This window comes from Macrotis lagotis, chromosome 8 (assembly GCF_037893015.1).
Source record: "Macrotis lagotis isolate mMagLag1 chromosome 8, bilby.v1.9.chrom.fasta, whole genome shotgun sequence".
Taxonomy (NCBI): domain Eukaryota; kingdom Metazoa; phylum Chordata; class Mammalia; order Peramelemorphia; family Peramelidae; genus Macrotis; species Macrotis lagotis.
Window position 1 is genome coordinate 160,644,500 of NC_133665.1, and position 12,105 is coordinate 160,656,604.

Below are 12,105 nucleotides of genomic sequence, written 5' to 3' on the forward strand. Positions count from 1 at the left end.
TGGGGGATGGGAGTGGTCTAGAGTCTTGTTAATCTCTTTCTTTTCCTAATGTTTTCTGATTTCAGGAAACATTAATCTCTTCTAGAAATCCAGTGTAGTAAAATAATATAGTTTAATAATATTATCTCTGCTAATGGAGGGGACCAGAGGAAGGGATAATCCAAATACCATTTACATTTGGCTTTGGAGTTCATCTTTGTCCTTGCTAAGACCTTAGTGGGCACTAAGTAAACATTTCATAAATTGAATTTTGTTTGAATATGTGTTGTCTGAACAAGAAATTCTTTAAACTTCAAATTATATTAAAAATACAATATATGCATGTAGCTCAGAAAGAGGCCTTTCCATCTGATTTCTTAGTTTAGTGCCTTACTGGTCATCATTTTTCCAATCATTCAATCTAAGAGCTGATGCAAATGTCATAACAGAATGAAGACTTTATGGCAAAAGTCATGGCTCTATTCCCTCTTCTCTCTAGTTTCCCTGAGGCTAACTGAAGCTTCCCAGCAATATGCATCATCTAACAACTACTGGCTCCTATATGAATGACAAGAATTGAAGGAAAAGAGAAAGAAAAGAATGAAAGAAAGAATAAAAGAAGGAAAAGAAAGAAAGAAAGAAAGAAAGAAAGAAAGAAAGAAAGAAAGAAAGAAAGGAAGGAAGGAAGGAAGGAAGGAAGGAAGGAAGGAAGGAAGGAAGGAAGGAAGGAAGGAAGAAAGGGAGGAAGGGAGGGAGGGAAAGAAAGAAAGAAGAAAGAAAGCATGTATATCTCCAACTTCAGAAAGATTCAATGAAAGGAATGGTCCTAAGAGACAGTGGATGGCACAAAAATTGAAGTCCAAGACAGAGACCGGAGAAATTTATATACTTTCTTAACTGGGGTGATTATGGATGTGTGGGAAGTCACTAGGCAAAGTCCAAGTGATTCATTTTTTTGCGAGTTTAAAAGGTATGGTATTGGAATGATTAAGAAAAGAGTTGAAAATGTATTTCCTGATTAGCCCTGAGCCATGTTGGACTGGGAACAGTCTCACAAAAGAACCATAATACTCCCCTGAGGAAGAAGCAACTAAAAAGAGCAGATGACATTTTCATTAGATGGCTCAGAGGAGGAGCAACAAGATGTGCAGAAACATGATCCTGGCAAAAGGATCTCTGGGACCACACCAAGAGAGCTACAATGAGAAGAAGGAAAAGGGAATAAAGAACAGTCAGTTGCTAGGAGATAGAGTTAAGGTATTTCCACTGTAAGGCTATGATTTTCTATTTCAGAGGATGAGTTTCCTTGGGAGTTTCTTGCTCCCTACCAGAGTGGGAATCTGTATAAAATAGTCTTCTTTCATACAGAGTCGGGAGAGTAGGAAGAGTGATTCTATTGCTTGATCTTTTGTTATTTACTTTGTCATTCTGGTTAGTTTTTCTCTTTGTTCTATGATGGTAAGCATTCATTGGTTGAGGGCTTTAATCATATTTAGATAATTATATTAGCCAAAGAGAGGAAGTATGTCACAATAGTTAGAGATTTGGATTTACAAGAACTGGGTTTATAGCTCACCTTTGACAATTAAAGCCTATGGAACTCAAATGAATGTCCCTTGACAACAATTTTAAACAATTAATGGTAGGAAAGATGTTGATCTGCATTAGTAAAATGAATTTCCTCATCTGAGAGTTCTCTATTTCATTCATATCATAGGTTGCATCTCTACATTAGCCAAAATATTCCATGGTAAGCCAAAAGTAGCAATGGTTTTGAGGTCAAACGGGGTCTGTGTTACACCAATGAAAGGGGAGAAATAGAATCACAGAGTTGGAACGTATCTCACTTACCACTTAGTCCAGTAATTCTAAATTTGTGTGTGTGTGTGTGTGTGTGTGTGTGTGTCATGGTCCTCTTTAGCAGCCTAGGGAAACCTATGGACCCCTTTTTAGAATAATGTTTATTGACTACATAATTAAAAGAAATGCAAAATTTCAATTAGAGATTAGTGAAAATAAAAATGTAATTCCCCTGCCCCCTCCATGACATCTATCCATAAACCCCTGCTCACCAGGTTCAATGTCTCTAATTAAGTCCAAACCAAATCCCAACAGGAATGCTGGATAAATAGTCATTCCACCCATTACCTCCCAAGGCAGCTCACCCTACTTTCTGGGCAGATCTAAATGTTAAGATAGGTCAGCTAGGTGGCACACTGGATAGAATCTGGGTCTGGAATTAGGAAGACCTGAGTACAAATCTGACCTCAAGATACTTTCTATCTGTGTGACCTTGGGCAAGTCACTTAATCCTGTTTGCTTCAGTTTCTTCATGTATAAAATAAACTGGGGAAGATACTTCGGTATACCAAGAAAACCCAATAAAGGGACCATAAAACAACTAAAAAACCATTGTTGAAATATTGTTTTCCTGACATGAGCTGGTTTGCTTCACTTTGATTTGTGTATAGTTCCATTATCTGGGGCCAAGAAAAATAAGTCTAATCCTTTTTCAATATGATAGTCATTCAGTTACTTGAATCATTCCTTCAACCAGTCTATCATGAAGCATTTATTTAGTCCCTGTTATGTTTTGGGAACTGTGCTAAGCTCAGGAGATACAAAGAGAGGCCAAAAACAAGCCCACAAAAAATCCCCCAAAACCCCAAGATGTTCACAGAATGAGAACAACTCTGTACAAACAAGAAGCTGGAGATAATCTAAGAGGAAAGGCAAAAAAATGAAGGAATGCCAGGAAGGTTGGGTATGGAGAGTGAGGCTTTAACTGAGACTCGAAAGAGGCCAGGGAAGTCAGGACGTACAAATGAGAACAGAGAGAGAGAGAGAAAGAGAGACAAAGACACACACAGAGAGATTGAAAGAGAGACATACACACAGAGACAGAGACAGAGACAGAGACAGAGGCAGAGAGACAGGAAGAGAAAGAGAGACAGAGACAGAGAACACACACACACAGGCAGAAAGCAGCAGAGTGTGAGATGGGGTGTATTTGTGTGTGTAGGTCTGTGTGTGAGAGAGAGACAGAGACAGACACACAGAGATTGAAAGAGACATACACACAGAGGCAGAGACAGAGGAAGAAAGAGGCAGAGAAAGAGACACACAGAGAAGCAAAGAGAAGCAGAGAGACAGTGTGAGATGGTGTGCATGTTTGTGTGTATGAGAGAGACCTCTGTCTAGAGAGACAGAGGCAGGAAGAGACAGAGAGAGAGAGAGAGAGAGACAGAGACAGAGACAGAGACAGAGAGACAGAGACAGACAGAGACAGACACACAGAGATTGAAAGAGACATACACACAGAGGCAGAGAGGCAGAGAAAGAGAGACACACACACAGAGAAGCAAAGAGAAGCAGAGACAGTGTGAGATGGTGTGCGTGTTTGTGTGTGTAAGAGAGAGAGAGAGAGAGAGAGAGAGAGAGAGAGAGAGAGAGAGAGAGAGAGACCTCTGTCTAGAGAGACAAAGGCAGGAAGAGACAGAGACAGAGAGACAGAGACAGACAGACAGACAGAGAGAGAGACAGAGAGACAGAGACAGAGAAAGAGAGAGGGGCAGCTAGGTGGCACAGTGTATAAAGCACCTGCCCTAGAGTCAGGAGTACCTGGGTTCAAATCCCGTCTCAGACACTTAATAATTCCCTAGCTGTGTGGACTTGGGCAAGCCACTTAACCCCACTGCCTAGCAAAAACCTAAAAAAAAAAACAGAGAAAGAGAGAGACAGACAGACAGACAGACAGAGAAAGAGAGGAGACAGAGAAAAGAGACACACAGAGAGAGACAGAGAGAAGAGACACAGAGAGACAGACAGAGAGAGAGAGAGAGAGAGAGAGAGAGAGAGAGAGCAAGGAAAACACTCATAATATAGGGAAAGGAATGTATGGAGTGCATGAAGGAAACTAGAAAGGTAGGAAGGGCCAGGGCCAGGTTAAGAAGGGCTTATCTAGACAGGCAATTTTCTATTTGATCTTGGAGGTAACAGAAAACCCCTGGAGCTTCTTGATGAAGGTAGAGAGAAGTGACAGAGATGTTTTGGGTCTAGGAAACAGCTGGACAGTTAACTAGAGAATGTACTGCAATGGGGAGAAACTTGAGGTAGGAGAAAAAACCAACAGATTTGCAATTGTCAGGTTGTAAGGTGATAAGGATCTGGACCAGGGTGGTGGCAGTTTCAGAAGAAAAACAAAAGGGATAGGGGGCAGCTAGTTGGCACAGTGCATAGAGCACCGACCCTGGAGTCAGGAGGACCTGAGTTCAAATTAGACCTCAGACACTTAATAATTGCCTAGCTGTGTGTGGCCTCAGGCAAACCACTTAACCCCATTACCTTGCAGATCTAAAGGAAAAAAAAAAAAGGATGCATTTAAGAGATAAGGTGGAAATGTCAGAACATGTCAACAGAATAGATATGAGGGATGAGAATGAAGCATCAAGGGTAACCCTCAGGCAGTAAGCTTGTGTGACTGGCAGGATGATGGGGCTCTTCTCAGCAATGCAGAAACTGGGAAGAAAGGAAGGTTTGGGGGAAAACACAATGAGTTCAATTTTGGGCAAAATGAATTTAAAACATCTAGGAGCTATTCAGTTTGAAATATCTAATAGGAAGCTGCAGAAGTGAAACAGGGTATCAGAAGAGATGGGTTAGCTAAGTAGACCTGAGAGTCACCAGCACAGAGGTGACCACTGAGCTATGGGAATCTATGAGATCATTGACTGAAATAGTGTAGAGGAAGTTGGGAAGAGGGCTGAGGACAGAGGTTTAGGGGACACCAAGCAGTCACCAAAATGAAGGTCCCAAAAAGGAGTTTATGAAGTAGGAGTCAGGGAGGTAGGAAGGGAATCAGGAAAGAGGAACATTATAAAAACCTAGAAAGAAAAGAGAATTGAGGAAAAGAAAGTGATCAACAGTATCAAAGATTACGAAGTTCATTCTGTTTCAGCTTCTGTATTAGATTCTGGAGATTCAAAGACAAAGATGAAAGAGTCTCTCCTTCAAGCAGCTTACATTCCAATGAGGTAACATTATTTACACATATAAGTGCGTGCAAAATAAGCACAGATAACAAAAATGTCAAGACATCTTTTCCATTAGACTAAAAATCACCCATTATTTCAACTAATTTTCATATAACCCTTGACTATCATTATCTCCCTCCATTGGACACATACAAGTTTATTAATTTCCTTCCTAAAATATTGTGCTCAGAACTGCTCACAATGCTCCATATAGGATCTGGCTCAGGAAGTGAAAGGTACAGACACCTTTTGGTTTGGGACAGTAGCAACAGTCTACAACGACTTTGGTCCATGGTATCTGCTTCATGTAACTGAGTTGTTCCCCCAAAACATGGATTCAGGGGGAGGGATGGCCTCCTCTTTTCCATCTTCGTAGTCTCTCTATGGAATTGGTATTGAACTATGGGCTATCATGAAGCACTAGACAAAGGTTCCCACACACACACACCCTAGGAAGATGCTGACCCTGCCTGGAATATTTTCTGGATGTAGTGATTTAATTATTCAACAACAGTTTGCTTCTGCTGATAACTGTCTCCTTGGCAACCAATGTCCCAATGTAATAGAAGTGAAATACGTAAAAAAAAAAATAAATGTGGAAATGTAAAAGGGGTGCTTTTCTTTTGCTTTCTGAAAACATCCTAAGTCATATAGGGAACTGATCAATAAAAATGTCAAATTATGATTGACTTTTCAATCAATAACTAAGAGCCTTTGTTTATTCAGTCAGTTACAGCTCCATTCTCAAGTGATCTGTGTCTCTAATGAAAAAGAAAGATTCCTTGATGATCATTCTTAATCTGTGATATAATTAAATCACTTGCTACTTTACATGCAAAGTCTTCTCCAAACCAAACCACCACTGGTGGCAGCCCAACAGAATTGAACTAGAAGTCAAAAGATCAATCAATGAACATTTATTAAGCGCCTACTATCTGCCAGTCACTGTGCTAGATTCTGGAGGTAGACCCAATAAAGAGAATTAATTTCTGGTCAGGGATCATCCACTGACTGACTGACACTCAAGCAGCTTCCTTTTATCTCTCCATCCTGTTTCCTCTTTTGATATCAAAATACTTGGACCAGATGATCCCGAAATTCCTACTTCTTCAAATATGATTCTGATTTTACAAGGACTTTTAGCAGAAGGAACATGACAGCTCTACTGAAGATAAACATTCAAAGCAAAATGTTTCCTATATTTTGAAACAAGATGAACTCAGAAGACTTGGGCAATGACTTCTGTTTAGAAACCCTGCAGAGAACAGCTACAAGATACCCAGAAAGAAAAGTGATGATAATTAAAGTCAGAAGAATTTCCTTTTTAATGTTTAAAAAATACATCAAAGGAGTGTAAGAGTCTACTTGACATTTAAATCTCTTAAAAATTTCTTCGAATATCAATGTTTAAGAATGGGATAAAGGGTTATATTTTTGGAGATGTGATAAATCTGAATCTTCTCTGAAACGGTGTATTCTGAGTTTCAGTTTGAGAAAAGACAATGTGGGGCTAAGACAATGAAAAATGGAGAATTCTCATATTGGTTACACTTTTTTATAGTCTCTAAGAGAGATGGCAAAGTGCTGAAAGTAGTATGGTATAGGAGGCAAAGTGATGGATTTGGAGTCCAGAAGACCTGGGTTCAAATCCTGCCTCTTGACATATACTAGCTGTATGAATCTAAGCAGGTCATTAAAATCCTTGGAGATTCAGGAAACTCTTTAAGATGACAAATTGTAAATAGATTATTGGGACCTGCTAATGAAATTTCAGACCTTCATTATACTGATTAATCATAGTTTCATCTGAGGTCAAGTGTGGAAGCTCTTAGTTCAGTTTAGTTTTCTGATTGGATTTTTGGCACAAAAACTTATTGGCTTGAATGGTTAAACTTTAGAACCATGGTTAGCCTTACATAAAAATGGAGCAGTGTGATTTGAGAGTATTCTCCCAGATCCAATCATCTTTCCTGATAATCTGCTATCCGGACTGAAATGATAAAATTAAATTTCATCCCTTTGGTCTAATACAGTGGAAACCAATAATGTTTTTATGCATACAACATCCCCCATATAATTATAGAATCAGAAAAGCTGAAAATTGGAAGAGACCCAAACTAACCCACACTCTAAAACAGGAATTCTTAACTTTGGTCTGTAGATCCTCAAGGGAGATTTGGACAAATTTCAGGTTTGTGAACTTGGAAGGGGAAAATTATATTTTCCACTAACTTTTATAATCAGATACATCTTATTTCATGTATTTAAAACATTATTCTGAGACGAGATCCATTAACTTCACCAACCAATTCCCAAAAAGATCTACAGAATACAAAAAGGCAAAGACCCACCATCTTAAAAGAACACCAGTTGTAGCATATCTGGTAACTGGTCACCCATGTTTGAGGAACCCACCTCTTCCCCAGGCAGCTGTTGTGCTTTTGGACAGTTTTTTTTTTAAGAAACCAATGTTTATTTTCCATCCGCATTTTTCCAACAAGCATCTGGGTAAAACTTAGGACCACTCTGTGGTAGTTCCTACCCATTCAGTGGCCTGAGCAGTAGGAGCTGCAGAGCAGTCCTCAGTAGCCGGCTGAGCACTCCAATCTTCAGTAGGGAACTGCTGAATGGGCACAGATGGCACCTGGATGCCCTCAGACCAATCAGCCACCTCTGGCTGAGCAGCAGTGAATTCTGGGGCAGGTGCAGTCCATTCACCCTGAAATTCCTCCTTTGTCACTGCCTTCTCAGCTGCGGCCTGCTCTTCCTTTTCAATCTCCTCTGGATCTCTGTAGAAGTAAAGATCAGGCATGACCTCCCATGGGTGCTCACGGGAGATTGTACCATGCATCCGCAGGACTTCTCGGGCCAGCATCCACCACATCAGACCCACTGAGTGAGCCCCCTTGTTGTTACATGGAATGGCAATGTCCATATAGCAAAGTGGAGAGTCTGTGTTGCACAGTGCAATGGTTGGAAGGTTAACATATGATGCTTCAGTCAAAGGCTGATGATCTGCACAAGGATCAGTGACCACCAAGAGGCAAGGCTCCCTGAAAGCTGCCTGGATCTGGTTAGTGAAGGTGCCCGGGGTGAAGCGTCCAGCAATAGGTGTGGCGCCAGTGGCAGCAGCAAATTTCAGAACAGCTCTCTGGCTAGTGTTCCTGGATGAGATGACACTAACATCAGCTGGATTTTCAATGGCAACAATGGCACGAGCTGCCAGCAGAAGCTTTTCCCAAGTTCTCTTCCAATTAATGATATAGATGCCGTCACTCTTCCTTTTGTAGATATACTGTTCCATTTGGAAGTCCAAATTGGTGCCACCCAAATGGGTGCCTGCAGTGAGGAATTTGAGGACAACCTCCTCCTTCATCTGCAAGACATCCAGGACTCCAGACATTGTGAAAGTTTCCTTTGAAAGTTACGACGGAAACCATGAACAATGCCGTATGGACCCCTCTTCTGGGCAGCGTGGGAAAGGTGCTTTTGGACAGTTTTAATCCTTAGGACATCATTCCCTAAGGTCAAGGCTATATTTACCTCTTTGTGACTTCCATCCAGTGCTGACCAGTAGAATAAATCTAATCTCTGTTCCACATTTTGTGGGTGATAGTTCTGACAATGTTTGCTGCAGCTATGCATTCAAAGATCTTTGAATTTATTCTCTGACCTTCCCCCTTTCCAAGATTGTGAAGGTTAGTCAATTAAACCTTGACTATTCAGGGTGCAGAATGAATGATAAAACAATTATTAAGCACCTCTTGTGTACATCATGCTGGTGGGAGGATACAGAGAAGTCCCAATTAGTGCTAATAATGAATCACGGGAAGTGGCCACATGTTCAAACTCAAGCCCTTCCAAGTTATAATTACATAAAATATGGTAATTGCTTCCAGCCCAATGGAAATATGTAAGTGCAAACAGAAAATCAAGGTACTCCCCAGGAGCTTCTATGCTAATGGGGGATACCACAAACATAGAAGCTTTTAGTTCCAAGTCAAAAAAAGGATCCCATGCTTGTTGAGGTATAATGGCAAAGTAGATGGTAATGCATCTAAATTATCTGAAGGGAGTGACTCTGGGCAAGTGAAAGTCCTGGAGACATAAATGGTCTGAGGAGGTGAGGAGTAGAATAAGTATTTTTTAAGTGCCTTTTATATTCCAAGTGTGCTAAACACTTCATAAACATTATCTCATCCAATTCTCAATAGTAACCTGGTGAGGCTATTATTGCCCCATTTACAGCTGAGGAAACTGAGGCAGAAAAGATGAGGTGATTTGCCCAGTGTCAAACAGCTCAAAAGTGTCTGAGGCCAAATTTAAACTCAGTTCTCCCCGACTCCAGACCCCAGACTCTATCCATAGCTGCCTCTAGGGAGCAAGACAGGTCCTGAAAAAGGAAGCAATGAAAGCACTACACTTGACCTTTGACTTGCCCTTCATATGCTAGCCTTATCTTAAGCACAAATATCTTTGCTCACATTCTTCTTATGTGAGTAATTTTAATTTAGGACTATAGAGGTGTCCAACAATGTTGTTAGTATTAACAGCCTTTGATAATTATGAAAACCTGGAGATCCAAAATATGGCTTTCTCCTTCCCCTTTCCTCCAATGTCAAGCATTCTACCAGAGGAACATAAGAACATAGATCTAGATCTGGAAGAGACCACAGAGGTCATCTAGTCCACTTTTTAGGTGAAAATGCTGAGATTCATAAAAGTGAAGTCACTGGCCCAGACCCACACAAGCAAAGTAGCAGCTTCTCTCACCAGCCCCCTTTTTTCCCCTAATTTTTCTTTTCCTTTTTCACACCTGAGCAAAAGAAATGGCAGTAATTAGTGAAGTTCAGTTTGAGTGGTGAATATTAGTGTCCTGGACTGGTGCTGCTGACATGTCCAAAGCTGGCATATTTCTGCTTTTGAAGTCAAGATTGCCTAGCCATCTACATCTAATGTTGTCCTTACACTCAAGATTTCTTCTTTTGACTTTTAGTCCATCTTTTAGTTTTATAAGATCAAAGGAGTTGAGAGAGGTAAATAAATTAATATCCCCAAAATGAGGTCTTTTTACTAGCATACTAATGCTTTACCTATCCTCCTCATGTGAGTGCACCAGACTTGTTCCTTTTTGCATTATAATTATTTGTGTTGACATTGCTTCTTTCTATTAGATTCTGAGCTCCTTGAGAGCAGGTTTCTTCCTTAGAGCTTCCATCACCAAGTCCAGCAATATATAGAAAACACTCATTTTGAGCTATTTAAGCCAACCCTTTGTTTTCACTGACAGACCAGATCCCTAGAGGAAGGTACCTCACCCATAAGTTATAGCTGTTAATGGCAACTTTCTCTAGTTACCAAAGGGAATTTTGATGACTCTTCAGAGGTGGTAAACTGGTCAATCCCAACTTCAGATACTCATTCAGCTAGGAACAGGAAAGAATAAGCATAAAACAGACAAAAAACAAACTTTACATTAAGTTCAGCGACTTAAGAGACCATAGGGGAGTTGCCAGCCCTCTACCTGGGATCACATATAAATCTTTCTCAAAATCAATCAGAGAGTGAGAGATCCTAGATTGGAATCCCTTGTATGCATGCTTAGTTCCAGATCAGCCTTTACAGAATGACATGTTCTTCAGGCTCCTCAGCCAATCAGAAGACTTTTAAGCATCACATCATTTCATGGTCCCTCAATCACTCATAGCTGGAAATTGTCTCTCCAAAATTCAGTGTCTGAGATTGGCAGTGAACAGAGAATACTGTGCATGCTGTGTAGAAGCAACCAGAAGGGACCAATTTGCACACCCTTTAAAGATCAGGCCCTTATTGGTCGGTCCTCTTTTCTATAGGCTTGTGGAATATATTTGAATCAGGATATTATTTCATGCTAGCTACCATATCTCTATACTAGCTAATGTTTTGCTACTTCCTACAAACTGTGGGAAGGTGATGACAGAAGGAAGTACACAATTCCTTGAAGCCTCAGTTGCTACAGCAACTTGAACTTCACAGTTTAATTCTTTAAGGATCTTTAAAGTCTCATTCAATCCTCTATCCAAGGATGCAGATTGCAACCCCTCTGTGTTTTAGGAGATAGACTTGGTGAGTTACCACAGCCAAAAAATCCATCATTCAGCAAAGAACCCACAGATAAATCTCCATGAATCAAGGGATGGGCATAGAATATATTATGGAGCTTTTCCTAGAAACCTTTTCAGTTTGGGAGAACCTATGAGACCCTGCTCTTCTTGGGCACAGACTCTCAAGAAAGCAGAGTCACTTTCCAGTCCAGATGAGACATCAGTTTTAATGGAGAATATCTATACACATAAAGAATATCATAATTCTAGAATTAGAAAAAAGACTTCAGCATGTATGTGGTCCCTCTCCTATTCAAAAAGGAATCCATAATAAGATATACCTACAATCATAATCCAACCTCTGCCTGAAGACCTCAGCCTAGGGGCAACTCGCTCTCTTACTCAACAACTCATTCTATTTATAGGGAGAGTAGGAATTACCTCAATTCAATATTTCAAAATGGTTATGGTTTTGGACAAATAGCTTTACAATGAATAAACATCTTGCAGCAAACTTGAAATACACTTACTTCTGGGTAAGTTCCTTGAGGAGGAGGAGAAGGCAAAGGAAAGACAAAGAAAGATCTTAAAATCTCTTTCCTCTTGCCACAGACATTTTATTTCCTCCTCAGACCCAGGACAGCAACACCCAGCTGGAAGCAGCTAATGAAATACTAAATGCATTACATCTTTGGAAAAACGTAATTGTTGATCAGACCTGGAGGACAATGGCCCTGTCCAATTATTTCTTGGTAATGCAACTAGCCAGAATACTTTTTTTTAAACTATAATTATTGTGATCACATGTGGTCTTTGATATCTCCTTCTACAATAAGGACCTTCCTGCCCTTTTCAGTCAGGTGTAATCAGTTCTGGGCATGCTGGGTATTGATAAAATGGAGAGTGTCTAGAGGAGGGTTGGCAATGGGCTTTGTTATAAGAAATGACCTGCCTAAGGTGACACAAGTAGTAGGTGACAAAGGAAGAATTAGAGATCCCCAGATGAACTG

General features: G+C 40.3%; 1 pseudogene; it reads right to left on the bottom strand.

Annotated features, from left to right (window-relative positions):
• Nucleotides 1-7,527: 7,527 nt before the first annotated feature.
• Nucleotides 7,528-8,415, bottom strand: LOC141495010 (small ribosomal subunit protein uS2 pseudogene; annotated as a pseudogene).
• Between the last annotated feature and the right edge of the window lie 3,690 nt (nucleotides 8,416-12,105).